The 20,023-nt window shown below is 37.6% G+C and overlaps 3 non-coding genes across 3 annotated transcripts; all 3 read left to right on the top strand.

The window, feature by feature from the left end:
- Nucleotides 1-1,029: 1,029 nt before the first annotated feature.
- On the top strand, nucleotides 1,030-1,094 carry LOC132647415 (small nucleolar RNA SNORD109A). Its single transcript, XR_009585783.1, has one exon. It is a non-coding gene; the product is annotated as a small nucleolar RNA SNORD109A (small nucleolar RNA).
- Nucleotides 1,095-7,344: 6,250 nt separating this feature from the next.
- Nucleotides 7,345-7,406, top strand: LOC132647440 (small nucleolar RNA SNORD109A). Its single transcript, XR_009585808.1, has one exon. It is a non-coding gene; the product is annotated as a small nucleolar RNA SNORD109A (small nucleolar RNA).
- Nucleotides 7,407-9,397: 1,991 nt separating this feature from the next.
- Nucleotides 9,398-9,459, top strand: LOC132647441 (small nucleolar RNA SNORD109A). The gene has a single exon (XR_009585809.1). It is a non-coding gene; the product is annotated as a small nucleolar RNA SNORD109A (small nucleolar RNA).
- Nucleotides 9,460-20,023: the final 10,564 nt, after the last annotated feature.

Genomic DNA, 20,023 nt, shown 5'->3' with positions numbered 1-20,023 from the left:
GAGAAGATTGTATGTGATAGGAGAATTGCAGGATGTGACATCTGAGGCTATCAGAATTGCCTGGATGCATTTCCATTCTTGATATATTTTCTTTATACTTTGCTGCGGGTTAAAGCCTGTAAAGCTTCTTTTTCTTCAGGCATGACAGGTAATCTATGACTCTCATTCAGTTGACATGATTTCTCTGTGCCAAGGCTAGGGATTTCTTAAACCAGATATATGTCTCCAGTACTTTAAGAAAAATCAGTTTTATCCTATTTCATGTTTCTAATGTTATAGGTCTCAGAAAGTAAAAATTGCCTGCACTAGCTAGTGCTAAGGTAATGAAATATTACCAATCCCTATGTTTGTTGATTTTAAAATATACCAGCTGTGTCTTGTGTTTGCTGTGAGGACTTGAAAAACTACCTTCATTTTAAAGCTTTCTATTAAAATTCGAGATTGAGAGGTTAACTGTTAATGCTTCCCCATATTCTCTATGCTATTTTCCCTTAAATTTTGAGCATCAAATTTTTGTTTGTATCCTAAGAGGTTTTTCTCTAAAATGTTTTGGAAAGTCCATACTGGGCTGTCAGATAGAGGACAAAGTCGTGAACAGAAGGAGAAGGAGGAATCTACTAAAATGCTCTTGTCAAATAAATTTTCATAAAATCTCTCATATAGGATGATTACTAAGAGACATTTTAAAAGAACCTATGGCATAGTTAATACTTGACACTGTTTTCCCATTTTTGTACAGGAAGTCAGATTTCAGGATAGAAAGTTAACCCAGAATATTTCCTCAATACATTTCTCTTTCATATCAATAACTGTCACATAGCATGATATTTGATGTTTAATACATCTCCTATATTATACAATAGAGAAAAGAGTTTATTCAGGCTGTAATCTGACTCTGTTTGTATCATGCTAGTATCTCTGTTGAGAGACTCATCAATATTACTTTATACATAAAAAATAAAGGTGAGAAAACTATTTGAAGTTTCACTTGACATTGCAAATTCACATGTGTTTAGAGAGTGCATGCCTGGATCAATGATAACAATAAGTCTCTGAGGAAGTTATCAATTCATCCAAATAGCAATCTGAGATCCACATATGAAGTCTTTTTTTTTCTCTCTCTTCAGTTTATTTAGTTTTGGTTAATTGCCAGGATATCCTCAAGAATGTTTTTGTTTTGTTTTGTTTTTCATTTTTCAATAGTTTTACATAATTTTTTTAAAATTTTTATTTTTATTATTAGTTACATTTTATTAATTCTGTATCTCAGCTGTATCCCGTTCCCTCATTCTCTCCCAAACCCTCCCTCTTTCCCTCATCTCCTCCCTGCCACTTTCCAAGTCCACTGATTGGGGAGGACCTCCTCCCCTTTTATCTGACCCTATTTTATCAGGTATCTTTAGGACTAGCTCTAAAGTCTTCCTCTGTGGCCTAGAAGTACTGTTCCTCCCTTGGGGGATGGGGAGGTCAAAGAACCTGCCATTGAGTTCCTGTCAGAGAACTTCCCCTTACTAGGGAAAACCAATTGGTTACTGAGCTATCATGGGCTACATCTGAGCAGAGGTTCTAGGTTATATCCATACATGGTCCTTGGTGGGGTATCAGTCTCAAAAAAGACCCCTGTACCCACATATATTTGGTCCTTGTGGAGCTCCTATCCTCTCCACGTCATACTAACTCACCCTTCTTTCATATGATTCCTTACACTCTGCTGAATGTTTGGTTATGAGTCTTAGTATCTGCTTTGAAACACTGCTAGGTAGAGTCTTTCAGAGACCCTCTGTGGTAGGTTCCGGCCCTGCTACTTGTTTTTTTTTTTTTTTTTTCCTACTTCTAATGTCCATCCCATTTGTCTTTGTAAGTGAGGATTGATCATCTTACCCCAGGTCTTCTTTCTTGTTTATCTTCTTTAGGTGTATAGAGTTCATTATGTTTATCATATCTTATAGGTCAATATAAGTGAGTATATACCATGTGTGTCTTTCTCCTTCTGGAATACCTCACACAGAATGATCTTTTCTAGATCCCACCATTTGCCTGCAAATGTCATGATTTCCTCATTTTTGATTGCTGGGTAGTATTCCATTTTGTAAAAATACCACAATTTCTGTATCCATTCCTCCTTTGATGGACATCTGGGTTGTTTCCATGTTCTGGCTATTACAAATAAAGTTGCTATAAACATGGTTGAGCAAATGTCCTTGTTGTGTACTTGAGCAAATGTTGGGTATATAAAGTCTTTAGAGTAATTAGGTTTTCAGAACCTGTATAGAACTATTTCCCTTTGTGAGATGATAGATAACAATGCATGAGACATAAAGAAGTTAAAATACTTGTGATCATGATTGGACCTGCTAGACTAGCACCTTCTCCACGCAGAGTTTGATGCAAGAGAAACTGAATAGAGTACCTTGTCCTAGACTAGTAGTGAGGTACACTGTTGTGAAAAAATATCAAAGGAATTATAGATATTCATCACTTATCATTCAAGGCTTACAATATTCCTTCATTCAGAAAAACAAATACACTCACAGTAGATAACTCCAAAAATCTTATCATCACTGGAATGATTGCAATTCTACAAGACAGGAGAACTTATCTCTACATAAAGGGACATCTTTACTTCATTCTCCATTTCAAAATATACAAGTTGGGTAGGAAGCAGCATAACTTCAAATAATTAACCTAGTGTACATACACCCCCAAAGAACTACATGTATTTCAGAAACATCTTCAAAGAGTTCACAGAAATATTATGGATAGAGTCAGGTGTCCACCCTCCTAACATGTGAGTGAACACACTAGCAGAGCAGAAATTCAGATAAAAAATGCCATAAAGATACCATATACTTTCTCTGCTTAAATACAACTTCCCCTCTCTCTCTCTCTCTCTCTCTCTCTCTCTCTCTCTCTCTCTCTCTCTCACACACACACACACACATATGTATGCATCACTCTCTTAAGTCACCTTTCTTTCATCTCTGTTCTACTAAGAATTGAGTATAACGTGTCTATGGCTCAGTCTGTCAAGGCTTTCTCTGATTAGTGACTTTCTCTGCCTCTCAATTAGACATCATTTTCAAAAATGGAAACTTCTTTCCACAGATTAAATTACCTTCATTGTTTGGGAATAGAAGCGTATACTAAGGGCATGCCTGCATTCCATCTTGATCATACAGACCTAAAACGTTTTTGAATGTGCTCAGAACAGCCATGTTGATAGATTAAAATTTTTCTGCATTAACATCTAATTAACATTCCCACCAAAGATAACTTCCTTATATTTACTAAACTAAAAGGAAATGATAAGGCTGACTACCGTTATTTGAAAAAATTATTGAGGACCATGTCTCTCACTTTCCTTTACATGCATAAAAGAAATGTGTACAAAGGATTCCTCAAAATATTAGAGATAGAAGAACTCCTCTGCTCTTTCAATTCCTGTACAACTTGCAGTTGGACCCTGTTTGTGGTTTATTTTTATTTGTTTCTTTTTTAATTAAATTTTCATTTTTTAATATAGGTTACAGTTTATTAACTTTGTATCCCAGCTGTATCCCGCTCCCTCATTCCCTCCCAATCCCACCTTTCCTCCCTCATCTTCTCCCTACCCCTTTTCAAGTCCACTGATAAGGGAGGACCTCCTCCCCTTTCATCTGACCCTAACTTATCAGGTCTCACCAGGAATGGCTGCAAAGTTTTCCTCTGTGGTCTAGCAGAGCTGCTCCTCCCTCGGGGTGTGTGTGTAGGGGGGAAGTCAAAGAGCCAGCCATTGAATTCATGTCAGAAATAGTCTCTGTTCCCATTACTAGGGTACCTACTTGGATACTGAGCTTCCATGGGCTACATCCGAGCAGGGAATCTAGGTTATATCCATACATGTTCCTTGGTTGGAGATGAACACTTTTATAGAACAGAAATTCAGATTAAAAATATGAGGAAGATGCATGAAGAGTACTTTTCCTACTTGTATATAACATCCAGGATTCTCCCTGAGAGACATTAGCTTTTGTCTTTTCTTTTTGTTAAATGTGCTGTGAGTGATTTTAGTCTATCAGATCTCATCAGGAGTGGCTTCATTGTCACCTTCTGTGGCCTGGTAAGGCTGCTCCCCCCTCAGGGGGAGGTGATCAAAGAGCAGGCCAATCAGATTATGTCAGAGGCAGTCCCTCTTCCCATTACTATGTAACTCATTTAGACACTAAACTGCCATGGCTTACATCTGTGCAGGGGTTCTAGGTTATCTCCATGTATGGTACTTGGTTGGAGTAAGATCAGAAGGAAGGAGAGGAGGAGCTCCCCTATCAGTGGGCTTGGGGAGGGGCATGCGTGAAGAAGTGGGAGGGAGGGTGGGATTGGGAGGGGAGGAGGGAGGGGCTTATGGGGGGATACAAAGAGAATAAAGTGTAATTAATAAAAAAATAAAAAAAATAAAACTCCTCCCCCCCCCCCGAAAATGTGCTGGTGACTGACAACTTTAGATGAAGCAATCACGAAAAGAAGACATTCTTGCAACACTTGCTAAAGTGATGGGATGAAATGAACTCACTCAGTGTTTCTAGGAAATTTCAAACACTAGGAGATGTGCAGGGTGAGTTGCTTCAGTTGCCTAGATGAATTTCTTCTTCTGATGTACTTTACATTTTGTTGCAGGATAGAAACTTTGTGAGTTCTTTTCACACATGACAAGAAAGCAGTAATGCTGGTTCTGGTGACTTGATTTATTTATTCTGGTGACTGGAAGTTTCTTAAAACTATCTAGCTAACTAATTATGCAATAGTTCAATGATAATGTTTTCATGATGTCACTCTATTGGCCATTGCCTATTGAGTCATATTGCATCTTTCAAGTATAACTATTATTATGAATATATTGCATTGTGGGTCTCATAAGCGGCATTACTAACATAAGTTAATAACAAGGCAACCAAATAGTTCAAATAACTATGCTTGTAGATATTAAAAATCAATAGTTGTGTGTACTTATTGGAAGATTAACTTTAATATGAATCTAAAATTTAAAGCTTTCAGTGCAAATTGAAATTTCAAAAATTCAGTCATAATCCTACTTATTTTTTATCTTATTGTTGTTCAAATTCATAGATTCTGATTTCTACCCTAACAGATGTAGTAGTCAAAATATTAATTTAGAGTATACAGAGTGAAGTGCGCTACAGTACAACAATAGCCCTTCCATAATTAGTCCATCCTTGTTTTATTGGTGTGGATGCTCAGGATACACCCAGTATGTTTTCACTACTTTGAAAGTAGCATTGTATGTTACTTCTTTGCGCCATTGCCTTCAAGTGAATTTTTTCCCTTTTAAATACTTCTTTTTGTTTTTTTTTAATTTTTATTTATTACAATTTATTCACTTTGTATCCCAGATGTAGCCTCCTCCCTCATCTCCTCTCTATCCCACCCTTTCTCCCTCTTCTCTCCAATACCTCTTCTCTAGTCCTCAGATAGGGGTGGTCTTCCTTCCAGTCCATCTGACCCTAGCCTATCAGGTCTCAACATAACTGTCTGCATTGTCTTCCTCTGTGGCTTGGTAAGGCTGCCCCCATCTCAGAGAGAGGTGATCAAAGAGCCAGACACTGAGTTCATGTCAGAGACAGCCCCTGTTTCCCTTACTAGGGAGCCCATTTGGAGATTGACTTGCTGTGGGCTATATCTGTGCAAAGGTTCTAGTTTATCTCCATGAACTATCCTTGCTTGGGAGTATCAGTCTCGGAAAAGACGCCTGGGCCCAGATTTTTTGGTTCTGTTGCTCTCAATGTGTGGCTCTAGTTTTCTCCAGGTCTTCCTATCTCCCTTTTATTTCATAAGATTCCTTGCACTCTTCCCAAAGTTTGGCTGTGAGTCTCAGCATCTGCTTTAATACCCTGCTGGGTAGAGTCTTTCAGAGACTCTCTGTGGTAGGCTCCTGTATTGTTCCTTGTTTTCATCCTCTTCTAGTGTCTATCCCATTTGCCTTTCTGAATGAGCATTGAGCATCTTACCCAGGGTCCTCTTTCTTGCTTAGCTTCTTTAGGTGTACAGATTTAGTATGATTATCCTATACACTTGCTCAACCATGTTTGTAGCAGATTTATGCCTAATAGCCAGAATCTGGAAACATCTCAGATGTCCCTCAATTGAGGAATGAATACAGAAATTGTGGTACATTGATACAATGGGATACTACTTGGCAATTAAAAACAAGGAAATAAAGATATATGCAGCCAAGTGGTAGGAACTAGAAAAGATAATCCTGACTTAGGTATTCCAGAAGCAGAAAGACACATATGATGAGACACATACTCACTTACAAATGGATATTAGACATTTGATATGGGATAATCAAGTGAAATTTTTAAAATTTTATTTTTTTAAACTGAGTAAACAAAGCACAATAATTATTCTGTACAAAGGAGTAGGCTGAATCCCAACACCAAATGTACATATTCAGACTAATTAGTGAGAATAAGTTTCTTATAAATTTCTATGCCTTTTCAAAAGCCATGAAACTGATAGTTTATAAATTTATGTGAACAAGTATAACAGGATATGATAAGAAAAAATGATCATTATAAACACACAAACAGAAAGATCTGTCCTTCTCAATTCCTTTGGACCTTCTGGTAATGTATTAGGATCTTGTTTGTTTGTTTGTTTGTTTGTTTCCAGACATGATTTCTCTGTGTAGCTTTCGCTATCTGGAGGTAGGCTGGCCTCAAACTCACAGATATCCAGTGTAATGATCATGTAGCTTTTGATGTAGTTTTCATCATGAGCTGAGTATTAAAGCACTGATAGAGAAGATCAGCATAGGACACATGTTTGAAAGTTGAATAGATTATTGACAATGTCAGGGCAAACCAGGGAGCCAACACTAGGCATTTTGATCGAGATAAAAATATTATCCAAGACTAACCTGTGGAGGAATCCAACTAAAAGTACGTGATGAATAGATTGAAATGAAAACTGCTTCTTGGGATGCTTTTGAAAAGGTCCTCATAAAGAATTCATAGAATTTTTAATACGTGATTTTTTTTTCCTTTTGTCACAGAAATCAGTTTTAAGGATTGAGACTCTAACTCTAATAAGCATTCAGATTGTTTCTTTGTTGGGTGAGTAATTCTTTCCCAATTAAATTTTGATATTTTCTCATATGATAACAAAGGCAAAGACTATTTATTCGTGTTCATTGTGTTTCAATACCATAGTTGAGAGATATACTGATATACACGCCTTCTGCACAGTTGTGAGCTTCCCTTTCATTGCTCAGGAATCTATCTAGCTATATGAAGCTAAGCTTCACTTGGCATTTGAAACACTCTTATGTTAAGAGAGGGCTTTTCTGGACCAATGATGACAAATATCTAAGGATGCTGACTTACATGTACAGATGTGATATGAGGTTCAGATATGATATCTGTATGAGACCAGTGGAGTTTGAAGAGCCTGGCTGGTACTCTTCAGATCTGAGGATTAGCAATAAATGTGCAAATTGGCTTTGGGATCCTAGATGCTGATAAAATAACATTTTTACAGTACCAAAAGTTGAATGTATCATTGTGTTTTTCTCTATTTTCAACACAGAACATAATCTTCTTCTTTAATCTTAGAACCTCTCCCTAAGGACTTTACTTTTTTAGACCCAGATTCCCTTCTAGATCTTAACAATTCAGATGCCTGAGGAATCTCAGTCTGTTTTCTACATGAGCATGGAACATTATGGGGTGGGGGAGGGGACTCAAATTAGAAAGTTGTGAGCTTTTATCTAAGAAAAAGGTTGTATCTCTGAAGCACAACAGCATTGAGAAACTATCTGTTTATGTTTAGACTCTATGTAAGTTCTGGAGACATTAGTGTCTGTTATGCCCATTTTGGGCACCAAAATGTTACATCTGTTTTTACAAAAATGTGTTTGTATCAAGGTATCCCTCTTAAACTGGTTATCATACAAATAAGGGAGACTCTATACTCTATTATATTATTTTAACAAACTCACAGCAGAAGACCTGACCAGTTATTAGTCTACTCTTAACCATTTCAGGTAATTTGGTTTCCTCCCTTAGTGTATGGCAAAGATACTTACACTTTATAACTTTGTTGGTGAGTTCTCTCTCCTGGACCCACCTGGAAATAGGTGAATCCACTGCTTCTTCCTCTCTCTCCTCCTCCCCTGGCTGGCAGGAAGTCCAGAACTATTCTCTCCCCTGCTCAGCAACTGACTGTAAGATGCTTTATTAGCATATCAGCAGACAATTGGAAAGTAGTGTTTACACAAAACTAAGGAGACTTCAAAAAAATACATCTTAATAAGGGGTGTACAGAAATCAGTATTTAAATTGTACAATAACCTCATGTGTACAGAATATAAAAGGCATAGGCCTTTAGAGCAGAGAAAATAACCCCTACACATTTAGTCCGTCCTTGCTACAGTGATGTTGCTGAGAATGTAAATACATTTTCTCTATTAATTACAAGTGAAATTTCTTAAACCTTTTATCATCATAAAACTGGGCTATCAAAGCACCTTAATAATTTGTCTGTAAAAATGAATATGTCGATTCAAAATTTTGGGTACCCATCCTCACACAAATTAGTAAGAACAGGATTTATATAAAATGCAGTGCCTTTTTGTGAGCTCATAACCTGAAAAGCTATGACTTCATGTGAAGAAACATAATACAACATGATAATAAAATGAGAGTATTACAGAGTCTGACACACAAACACCAAAACCTGTCCCTATAAATATCTTGCTGGAGTTCTGCTGATACATAAAGAACTTAATGTAGCTTGCCTTTGTTTTTCATCCTCAGGTGAGTAAGGAAACACTGAAGGAGAAGATGGTCATGGGACACAACGATAAAACTAACCAGAGACTTGACATTTTCCAGAGAAGCTGAAGGGTCAATAGTGGGCATTGAAATAAACAGAGGTAGATATACTGAGCACGAGGGACAAGAGGAAGAATCCAACAGGATGGTCAGGATGAATAGACTGAAATAAAAACTACAAATAAGGATGCTTACAAAAAGATAGTAAGAAAAGACCCATAGAATTTTTAAAACCTGATATATATATATATATATATATATATATATATATATATATATTTACTATAATCTGTTGCAAGGATCGAGATTCTAAGCAAAATAAGCATTCAAACAGATTCTATTTTTGGTCAGGGGCTCCTGTCAAATGCAATTTCTGTGAATTTTTCTCTCACATATAGTAACAATGGAGAAAAGCTATTCACTCATATTCATTGTGTTTTATCATAAACTTTGAGAAACAGCTACATGCCTCCAGCACATTTGCCAACTTGCATTTCAAAACCCAGAAGTCTAGCTCTCTGTGGTTTCTCTTAGTAGGTGAAACACTCCGGAGAGAAGGATTCTCTGGACCTATGATGACAATTATCTGAGGACACTGACTGACTTGAACAGATGTGATTTTAGGTCTAGATATGAGGTTCTCTAGAGATGAATGAGTTTTTCAGAGACTAGCTTGCATTCTTCCATTTTCAGGGATGACTGGTAAATGTGCAGTTTGGCACAGACATTAAGATCTTTAGTAAAAGTGCCTTAAAACAGTGCCTAAACGTGGCTTAATATTTTCTTCATTGCTTTCTATATTAACAGAGATTCCCATAATTCTAATATATATATGGGTACACTACTTATTATATAAGAACATAGATGTCTAATGTAATGATTAATGCAGGTACAAATTATATAGTCAAATTATATAGTCAAATCTTTATAATACAAATTATAAAGATGTTTAGGAACTGATAAATTTCAATCTGCAGCTCACTACTAGTTGACGTAGATGACTCCTTCCACAAATATGGCAAAGTTGCAGGAAGTGATTGTATGACTCATTTAACACCATCACTTTAATTTTAGTTCCAATAAAAATTGAGGTTAATATCCATCCTCTCCCTTTAACCAAATTTGTATAGATGCTGAAGTATCCAGAGCATTTCCAGGATCAATTTCTAACTATGGAAAGTGAATAGGAGACTGAAAAAAGTCTAGGTGAAAATGGGCATATGATAAACCAGGGCACTACACCTAGACATACATCAGGTTCTTGGGTGCTGATCAATGACATCTTAGAACGCCAATATCTTCCAGAGCATGTGTACTGTTCTTGTGATGGAAGCAATCAATGTTGATTGATCATAAGTAAAGGCTGTGGGTTTTTTGTTATTTGTTTTGTTTTGTTTTTCTTTTCCTTTTGGGTGCATTCACCATCTTATTTCTACTCACAAACAGAAGCAAAACCTCTCTTTCAATACCATTTTGATCTTATATAGGATCTATGAAAACAGTCTGCCTCCAAAAACAAAACCAAAGGACCATGATGCCAGCAGTTAGATACATAGTACAGGTAATGCAGCAGACACGCTAACTCTCAAAAGAAACAGGAAAGAACCACACATTGACCTGCCTTAATATCCTCATGAAGACCACAATTAAATCAGAACTGACACATATATTGTATTACTAACAGACATTTACGAAACAAGTTTATATAGGTTACCTGGAACTACATGCTGGATACACAACCTCTAAAGGTAAGGGTGATGCATTGAACATCCAATAAATCACATCATACAAGATCAGATTTGAAGGACAACATACTCAATATAAATCTACCCATGATATTTTCACAACAAACTAGTCAGTTAGTGCTTGGAAAATACCTTCTTTCATAAAAATTAAATTGAGTCACAGTGGATAATTCCAAAGCTCTTCACAGTCGATGGCTTAAATTTCATAAATCAAGACATGGTAACATACATGTAGACAAAAGGGCACCTTTGGCTTCCCTCTCTTTTCCAAGATGAAGTTGCAGGACATGGCAGAACTCTAATGTCAATTATTGAACTCCCTGTTGGATAAACGAGTAGAGAATTCCATGCACAGAGGACAAATTTCAAAAAGACCCTAAAATATCAAAGATAGAATAGGGTCTACCCACTTTCACCTCTGTGCAACTTGTTGGTGCTGACTTTGAGAAAGGAGGAATTAAGACTAATACTGCTATGCTATATGCAATGCACCTTCCTTGCTGTGTGCAACTTCCTCTCTGCTCACTGAGAGGTGTCCACACAGTGTCTGCTGACACTGGTAAAGATGCTCTCACAGACAGCTTTAGAGGAAGCAATCAGGAAGAGACATCTTTGCAACACTGGCTAAAATTTGAGGGGAGGAAATGAACTCACTCAGTGTATCTAGGAAAGACTGAAAGGCTGGCAGACTTACAGGGTGAGACATTTTAGGCTGTCAAGTTGCTTAGACTCATTTCCTTTTCTGATAAAATTCATACTTATTATGTTGCAGGCTAGAAACTTTGAAGGCTAATTACCTTCTGACATGACAGGTAAGCAGTGTCACTGGGTCCCTTGACTTATTTTATTTGTACTTAAGCTGGAGACTTTGCAGACTAAATATTTACCTACTCTGTAGTTCTAGGGATGAGATTTTTCATGATGTCAATCTCTTGGCCTTTGCCAATGGATGCATACTGCATCTTCCAAGTACAACACTTGCCATGCCCCGGGCACTTTAGGTGTCATAGTCCAGCACTCCCAACACAAGCAAACAAGTAAATTGCATAATACCATTAACTGTATGCTTGTGCAGGTCTAAATTTACTTTTTAAAAAAATTACAGTTTATTCATTTTGTATCCTACTAATAGCACCATCACTCATGCTTGCCCAACACCACTCTCCCTCACTCTTGCCCTCCCATGACTCTCCCCAAGTCCACTGATAGGGGAGGTGCTCTTCCTGATCCATCTGACACTAGCCTAACAGGTCACATCAGGACTGGCTACATTATATTCCTCTGCGGCCTGGTAAACTGCTCCCCTATCAGGCAAGGTGATCAGAGAGCCAGCCACTGGGTTCATGTCAATGAGAGAGGAAGTCCTCCTCCCCTTCCATCTGACCCTAATCTATCAGATCGCATCAGAACTGGCTTCTTTGTCTCCCTCTGTGGAATGCTAAGGATGCTACCTCCTCAGGTGGAGGTGAGCAAAAAGCCAGCCCATGAGTTCATGTCAGAGATGGTCCCTGTTTCTATTATTGTGGAACCCTCTTGGAGACTGAGCTGCCATGCGCTACTTTTGTGCATGTGTTCTAAGTTATCTCTATACATGGTCCTTGCTTGGAATATCAGTCTCAGAAAAGACCTCTGTTCTCATATTTTTGCTTCTGTTGCTCTCCATGTAGAGCTCCTATCCCCTCCAAGTCTTTCTATCTCTCCCTTCTTTCATAAGATTCCCTAAACTCTGCCCAAACTTTGCCTATGAATCTCAATTGAGGGATTTCTCAGTTTTTTCCAGCTTCTGGCTAGTCCAAATAGAGGTGTTACAAACATGGTTGAGCAAATGCCCTTGTTGTATACTTAAGCATCTTTTGGATATATGCCTAGGAATGTTATGTTATATGCTGGGTCTTGAGGTAGCACTATTCCTAATTGTATGCGAAAGCGCCAGATTGATTTCCAAAGAGGTTGTACAAGTTTACATTCCCACCAGTAATGGAGTAGGGTTCCTCTTTCTCCACATCCCCTCCCATATGTGTTGTCATTTGATGTTATCCATTCAGATGGGTGTAAGCTGGAATCTCAGAGTCATTTTGATTTGTGTTTCCCTGATGGCTAAGGATGTTGCTCATTTCTTTAAGTGTTTCTCTGCCATTCAATGTTCCTGTTTAGCTCTGTACTCCATTTTTTAAATTGATCCACTTGGACTTTAGTTTTGTGCAGGGTGATAGATAAGGATCTATTTGCATTTTTTTACATGTAGACATCCAGTTAGACCAGCAACATTTGTTGATGGTGCTATCTTTTTTTTTTTCCATTGCATGGCTTTGGATTCTTTGTTAAAACATCAATTATCCATAGGTGTGTGGGTTTATTTCAAGGTTTTCTATGAGATTCCATTGATCCACTGTTCTGTTTATTTGCCAGTACCATGCAGTTTTTATTACTGTTGCTCTGTGGTACAGCTTGACATCAAAGATGGGGATACATCTAGATGATCTGTTTTTGTACAGGATTATTTTTAGTTTTGGGTTTTTTCTTTTTCCATATGAAATTAAGAATTGTTGCAAGTTCTGTAAAGAATTGTGTTGGTATTTTGATGGGAATTGCATTGAATCTCTAGATTGCTTTTGGCAGGATGGTCATTTTCACAATGTTAATGCTATGTATACATGAACATGGAGGCCTTTCCAATTTCAGATATCTACTTCAATTTCTTTCTTCAGAGACTTGAGGTTTTTTCATATAGATCTTTCACTTGCTTGGTTAGAGTCACCCCAAGGTACTTTATGTTATTAGTGGCTACTGTGAAGGGTGTTGTTTCCCTAATTTCTTTCTCAGCCCTTTTATCTTTAGTAAACAGGAGGGATTCTGATTTTTTGACACTCTACTGAAGTTTTTTACCAGCTAAAGGAGTTCTCTGTTGAATTTTGGGGGTCACTCATATATACTATCATATCATCTGCAAATAGTGACACTTTGAATTCTTCCTTTCTGATTTGTATTCCTTTGTTCTCCTTTATTGCTATAGCTAGGACTTCAAGTACTATGTTAAAGAGCTATGGAGAGAGTGGGCAGCCTTGCCTTATCCCTCATTTCAGTGGGACTGATTTAAGTTTCTGTCCATTTAGTTTGATGTTGGCTCTAGGCTTGTGGTATATTGTCCCTATTATGTTTAGGTATGTGCCTAGTATTCTTGATTTCTCCAGTGGGTGTTGGATTTTGTCAAATCAATTTTGACCTCTAAGGAGATGATCATGTGGTTTTTCTCCTTCAGTTTGCTTACATGGTGGTTTATGTTGATCGATTCCCATATATTGAACCACCCCTGCATGCCTGGGATGAAGTGTACTTGGTCACAGTGGATGATATCTTTGATGTGTTCTCAGAAGTATTTTATTGAGTATTTTTGCATCACTGTTCATAAGAGAGATAGGTCTGAAATTCTGTTTTCTGTTGGGTCTTTGTATGGTTTAAGTGCCAAGGTGACTGTGGCTTCATAGAACAGGTTTGGTAATGTTCTTTCTATTTCTATTTTGTGGAAATGTTTGAAAAGAATTGGATTAGCTCTTCTTTGAAGGTCTTGTAGAATTCTTCACTGAATCAATCTGGCCCTGTGTTTTGTTTTTTTTTTAGAAGTGAGACATTTGATGATTGCTTCTATTTCCCTGGGGGATATAGGAATATTTAATCTATTTACATGACCTTGATTTAATTTTGGTAAATGGAATCTATGAAGAAAATTGTCCATTGAATTTAGATTTTCAAATTTTGTGGCATATAGTCTTTCTTAGTAAGAGCTAATGATTGTTTGGATTTCCGCAGTGTTTGTTGTGATGTCCCCCTTTTGGTTTCTGATTTTGCTGATTAGGATAGTGTCTCTCTGTCTTTTAGTTAGTTTGGCGAAGGGTTTGTCTATCTTGTTGATTTTCTCAATGAGCCAGCTTTTGGTCTTCCTGATTCTTTGAATTGTTTTCTTTGTTTCTATTTCATCTCTGAGTTTGATTATTTCTAATCATCTACCTCTCTTGGATGTGTCTGCATCTTTTTTACCCCTAGGGCTTTTAGGTGTGTCATTAAATTACTTGTATGAAATGTCTTGAACGTCTTTCTGGAGGCACTCAGTCCTATGAATATTCCTCTTAGCAAATGTTTTCATTTTTTTCCCATATGTTTGAGTAAATTGGGCCTTCATTTTCGTTGAATTTTAGGAACTCGTTAATTTTTTTTTTCATTTCTTACCTGACAAACCTGTCAGTGAGTAAAGAGTTATTTAGTTTCCATGTGTATGTAGGCTTTTTGTTATTTCTGTTGTTGTTGAGGTCTAGTTTTAGGCCATGGTGGTCTGATAGGATACATAGGATTATTTCAATCTTCTTGTATCTCTTGAGGCTTGAATTGTGAAGAATTATATGGTCAATTTTTGAAAAGGTTCCATGAGGTGCTGAAAAGTAGGTGTACTCTTTTGCGTCCTATAGACATCTATTAAGTCCATTTGATTTAGGACCTCTGTAATTGTCAGTATTTCCCATTATCTTTTGTTTATATTATCTTTCCCTTGATGAGAGTGGGGTGTTGAATTCTCCTATGTTTAAGGTGTGGGGATCCATGTGTGATTTAAGCTTCAATAATGTTTATTTTACAAACGCAGGTGCTCTTGTATTTGGGGTGTAGATGTTCACTATTGTGATGTATGCCTGATGGATTTTTTTTTTCTGAGAATGAAGTGCCCCTCCTTTTCTTTTTTGATTAAGTTCGGTTGAAAATCTATTTTTATTAGATATTAGGATAGCTACCACAGCTTGTTTTCTGAGTCTGTTTGCTTGCAAATCATTTTTTCCAGCCCTTTACTCACTGGTAGTGTTTATCTTTGTTGCAGAGTTGTGTTTCTTGGATGCAGCAGAATGTTGGATCCTGTTTTCACAACCATTCTGTTAGTCTGTGTCTTTTTACTGGAGAGCTGAATCTGTAGATGTTGATAGATAATAGTGACCAACAGATGTTAGTTCCTTTTATTGTGTAGTTGGCGGTGTTGCTGTTTCTATGCTTGTTTTCTTTTAATTCTGTGTTATGAAGTTATTTATATCCAGTTTTTTCTTAGATGTAGTTGATTTTGTTGGATTGGAGTTTTCCTTCTAGTATCTTTTGTAGGGGGGGGGGTTATGTAGGTATTGCTTAAGTTTGTTTTTTTTCATGGAATATTTTGTTTTTTCCATCTGTGTTGATTCAAAGCTTTGCTGGATATAGTAGTCTGGGTTGGCATCTGTGGTCCCTTAAATGCTGTATGACATCTGTCCAGGCTCTTCTGGCTTTTATAGTTTCTGTTGAGAAGTCTGGTGTGATTCTGATAGGTCTACCTTTATATGTTACTTGGCATTTCTCCTTGCTGCTTTTAATATTTTTTCCTTGTTCTGTTGTTTTAGTGTTTCGACTATTATGTGACTTGAGGAGTTTCTTTCTAGTCTAGTCTATTTGGTGTTCTGTAGGTTGCCTGTATGTTAATGGACATTTCTTTCTGTAAGTTGAGAAAATTTTCTATGTTTTTCTTGGAAATATTGTCTGGACCTTGGTGCCTGGAATCTTCTTTTCATCTATTCCTATTCTTTTTAGATTTTTGTCTTTTCATGGCATCCTTGATTTCTTGGATGTTTTGTGTTTGGAAATTTTCTGATTTTACCTTTTCTGTGAGAGATATATCAATTTCTGCAATTGTAACTTCAGTGCCTGAGAGTCTCTCTTCCATCTCTTATATTCTGTCAGTGATGCTTATCTTTGTGGTTCCTTTGTGCTCATCTTGTGGTTTCCAGCTCCAGGGTTCTCTGTCTGTGTTTTCTTTATTGATTTTAATTCTGTTTTCATGTCTTGCAACAATTTCTTCATCTGTTTTAATGTGGATTCCTGTCTTTCTATGATGGCCTTTATGTTTTTTGTTTGTTTCCTCTATATGCCTCTACTTGTGCATCTACCTGTGACTCTCTTTGTTTGGATGAATTTGCTATATTTCTTTGAGGTATTTGTTTCCTCTTTATGTGCCTCTTATAACTGGATAAGTATAGCTTTAAAATCGTTTTCCTATGTTTCTGATTAATTAAAATATCCATTGATTTTGCAGGTGTCTGGAGAAGCCATGATATACTGATTTTTGTTGTTTGTGTTATTATGCCAGCTTCTAGCCATCTGATTATATGTAACCTTTGCTGTTGGTTCCTGGAGTCTGTACTTCAAACCAGGTTTCTCTGTCTTTGGTGTCTGAATTATTCTTCAGGAAGACGAGAGAGGTCCACCACTTTGAGAGTGGATGTACATACTTTAGTTATAGCTATGTGAGAAAGGTCACAGGCACATATGGGCAAGAGCTGGCATGTGGGTAGAAGTATGCCTTGAGGGAGAGGGTACTAGAATGCATAGATGCCTGGAAAGGTGGAGCTCAAGTGAGGGAGGGTATGCAAGTGCTGGTGCTGTTCATTGATGCAATGCACATGTGCAGGTGCCCTGAATGCCTCAGCGGCTTACAGGCCTGTCCTACTCTCCTCCTGGTATTCAGATCTGCCTGGAAACCAGGAATTGTTTGTCTATACTCCACTGGTAGACCAACAGATCAGGGGCTTCAATGTTTAGAACTCTGTCCCAAGTATCCCTATGTTTTCCGCAGTGGGGATGTGGGTGAGACGGTTCCAATGTCCAGCTGCTAACAGAGAGGGAACCTGGATCTGGAACTCTGTAGACACTCACTTGAAGGCACACTCACTTGCAGTACTGATCAGAAAGTACAAGGGTTCTCCTTGTTCTCTACTCTCAGATTTGGGCCCACAGGGGCAAATGAGAGTGTAGGAGATCCATTAGCTCATTGGTGTCCGCTGCTTGGCCACTGAGAAGGGAAGCCTGTACTCGGGGTTGATACATCTCAGTCACAGAGCACAGAAGCTCCTCTTTAGGCTAGCCACTGCCCCATGGTAGCCGTGCGGAGGCTCTTGCATAGGATAGCTTCCACCCCACTTCAATTTCAGCCCTGGGAAGCACACCTCTGCCTTTTCAGTAATTGAGCAGAGGCTCATGTTTGGGGCAACACTGTCAGCCACCTCTGCTAAGAGGGAGACCTGTGCTTGGAAAAGGGGAAGTGCAGGGGATTGAATATTTGTGATTCTCCGGCCCCATAGATGTCCACCAGTGACATGGATCCAAACTATCCCATTTCATGGGTTGTCCAGTCTCACCCAGGAAGCCTCAATGTGGATGTTCTGGGTTCAGCTCCCCCTCCACTCAACAATTTCAGCGTAACAGATCCAGTGCCCCTCAGATACAGTGTGCATTGATCACCAACTTCTTGGACCAACACCTTATATGAAATTTGAAGTACAATATATGCAATATAAAGCAAACCATGATATTTTTACCACACAGTAGCCAGTTAGTGCTTAGATATGACTTTATTTCCTAAAAAAAATAACTTGAGTTACAGTGGATGATTCCAAATCTCTTCACAGTCAAAGTCTTGATTTACATAAATCAAGACATGGTAACATACATGCACACAAAGGGGCACCTTTGGATTCACCCTGGATTCCAACATGAAGTTGCAGGGCATGGCAAAACCCTAACATCAAATAATGAACTCCCTGTTGGATAAACAAGGAGGGAATAACATGCACAGAAGACAAATTTCAAAAGGATCCTAAAATATCAAACATGGAATAGGCCCTACACACGTTCACCTCTGCACAACATGATGGTGCAGGCTTTAATAAAACGGTAATTCAGAATAAAAACACTACAATGCTGAATGCAATGCACCTTCCTTTCTGTATGCAACTACTTCTCTTCTCACTGACAGAAATCAACACCATGTCTGATGGCTCTGTTAAAAATGATCTCACTGACTGCTTTATATGAAGCAATCAGGAAGAAGAGACATCCTTGCCACACTAACTGAAATTTGAAGGGAGGAAATGAATTCACTCAGTATTTCTAGGAGTGAAAGAAAGGGTGACAGACTTGCATGCTGAGACATTTTAGGTTGGCAAGGTTCCCTAGATGCATTTCCTTTTCTGATAAAAATTATTCTTATTTTATAGCAGGCTAGAAATATTGAAAGTTGCTTTCCTTCTGGCAAGACAGGTAAGCAGTGATGCTCCTTCCCATGACTTATTTTATTTGTCGTAAATCTGGAGATTTTGCAGACTAAATACTTACCTACTCTGTAGTTCTAGGGATAAGATTTTGATGATGACACCCTCATGGTTATTGCCAATGGATTCATATTGTGTCCTTCAAGTAGAACATTTGACATGACTCTTGCATTGTAGGTGTCTTAACAAGGCATTTCCAACATAATCAAATGACAAGGAAACTACATAATACCATTAAGTGTATGCTTGTGCATTTTAAATATCAATAGTTGTGTGAAATTATTGACAAATTTGATTTTCATTTGCAATTAACATTTGCAGTTTCCAATTCCATTTAATGTTTCAGAAGTTCTATCATGATCCTTCTCCAAGTTGGTTATCTTTTTATCACTCAAATTCATAGCATTAAAGTCTGATTACTACCCTGAGAAGTGCAGAACCCAAAGGAAGAAGATAGGTTATGAGGAGAATAGGCCCCTAGAACACACACAATAATCCTTACAAATTTAGGGCATCCTTGCTCTTTTGATGTGGATACTCAGAAAGCAAACAATGTATTTTCACTTGCTTGTAAATAACATAGGCACCTTTCAATTTTGCTCTATTAATTTTGAGTGAAATTCCATAAAGTTCTTCTAATCTTTAAATTAAGCATACAATGTACCATAATTATACTTCTATGCAAATGATTATGTTGAGCCGGAAATCATTAAAGAAATCATTAAGAATAGGTTTCATATAAAAATGCTATGGCTTTTATGATCTCTGAAATGAAAGGTTGTAAATTCATTTGAAGAAACACAATTTAATATGTAATAAAAACAAAGGATTCAGGAGTCAGGCATGCAAACAACAAATGCACAAACACCTGTCGCTTGAAAAGTGCTGCTGGATTTCTGGTGATATATGAAGATGTCTATGTAACTTGCATTGTGAGATTAATCCTCAGAGGGGTAAGGAAACACAGAAGTGAAAGATGGACATGAGATCCAGTTCACAAAAGTCTCTAGAGCTTCACATTTGCAGGACAAACAGAAGGGTCAATAGTGGGCATCGAAATACATAGAGGTAGGTACACGAAACGAGGAACCAGGGGAGGAATTCAGTTACTGGGGCAAGATTTGTAAGGAGCATTGCAACTTACAATTTTGCTATCTTAAATTTAAGTGAAAATGTTAAAGGTTTTCACAGCCCCAAACTGAGCTGACAATGAACCATAATTATTCTTTACAAATGATTATGTTGAGCCAGAAAGCTAGATGTTCATTGTCAGAGAAATCACTAAGAATAATTTTCCTATCAAATGCAATGCCTTCTGTGAGCTTGGAAACAGAGAGGT

Source organism: Meriones unguiculatus, chromosome 14, assembly GCF_030254825.1.
Source record: "Meriones unguiculatus strain TT.TT164.6M chromosome 14, Bangor_MerUng_6.1, whole genome shotgun sequence".
Lineage (NCBI taxonomy): Eukaryota > Metazoa > Chordata > Mammalia > Rodentia > Muridae > Meriones > Meriones unguiculatus.
Note: the sequence above shows the minus strand (reverse complement) of the source record. Positions and strands in the feature narration are given on the sequence as shown.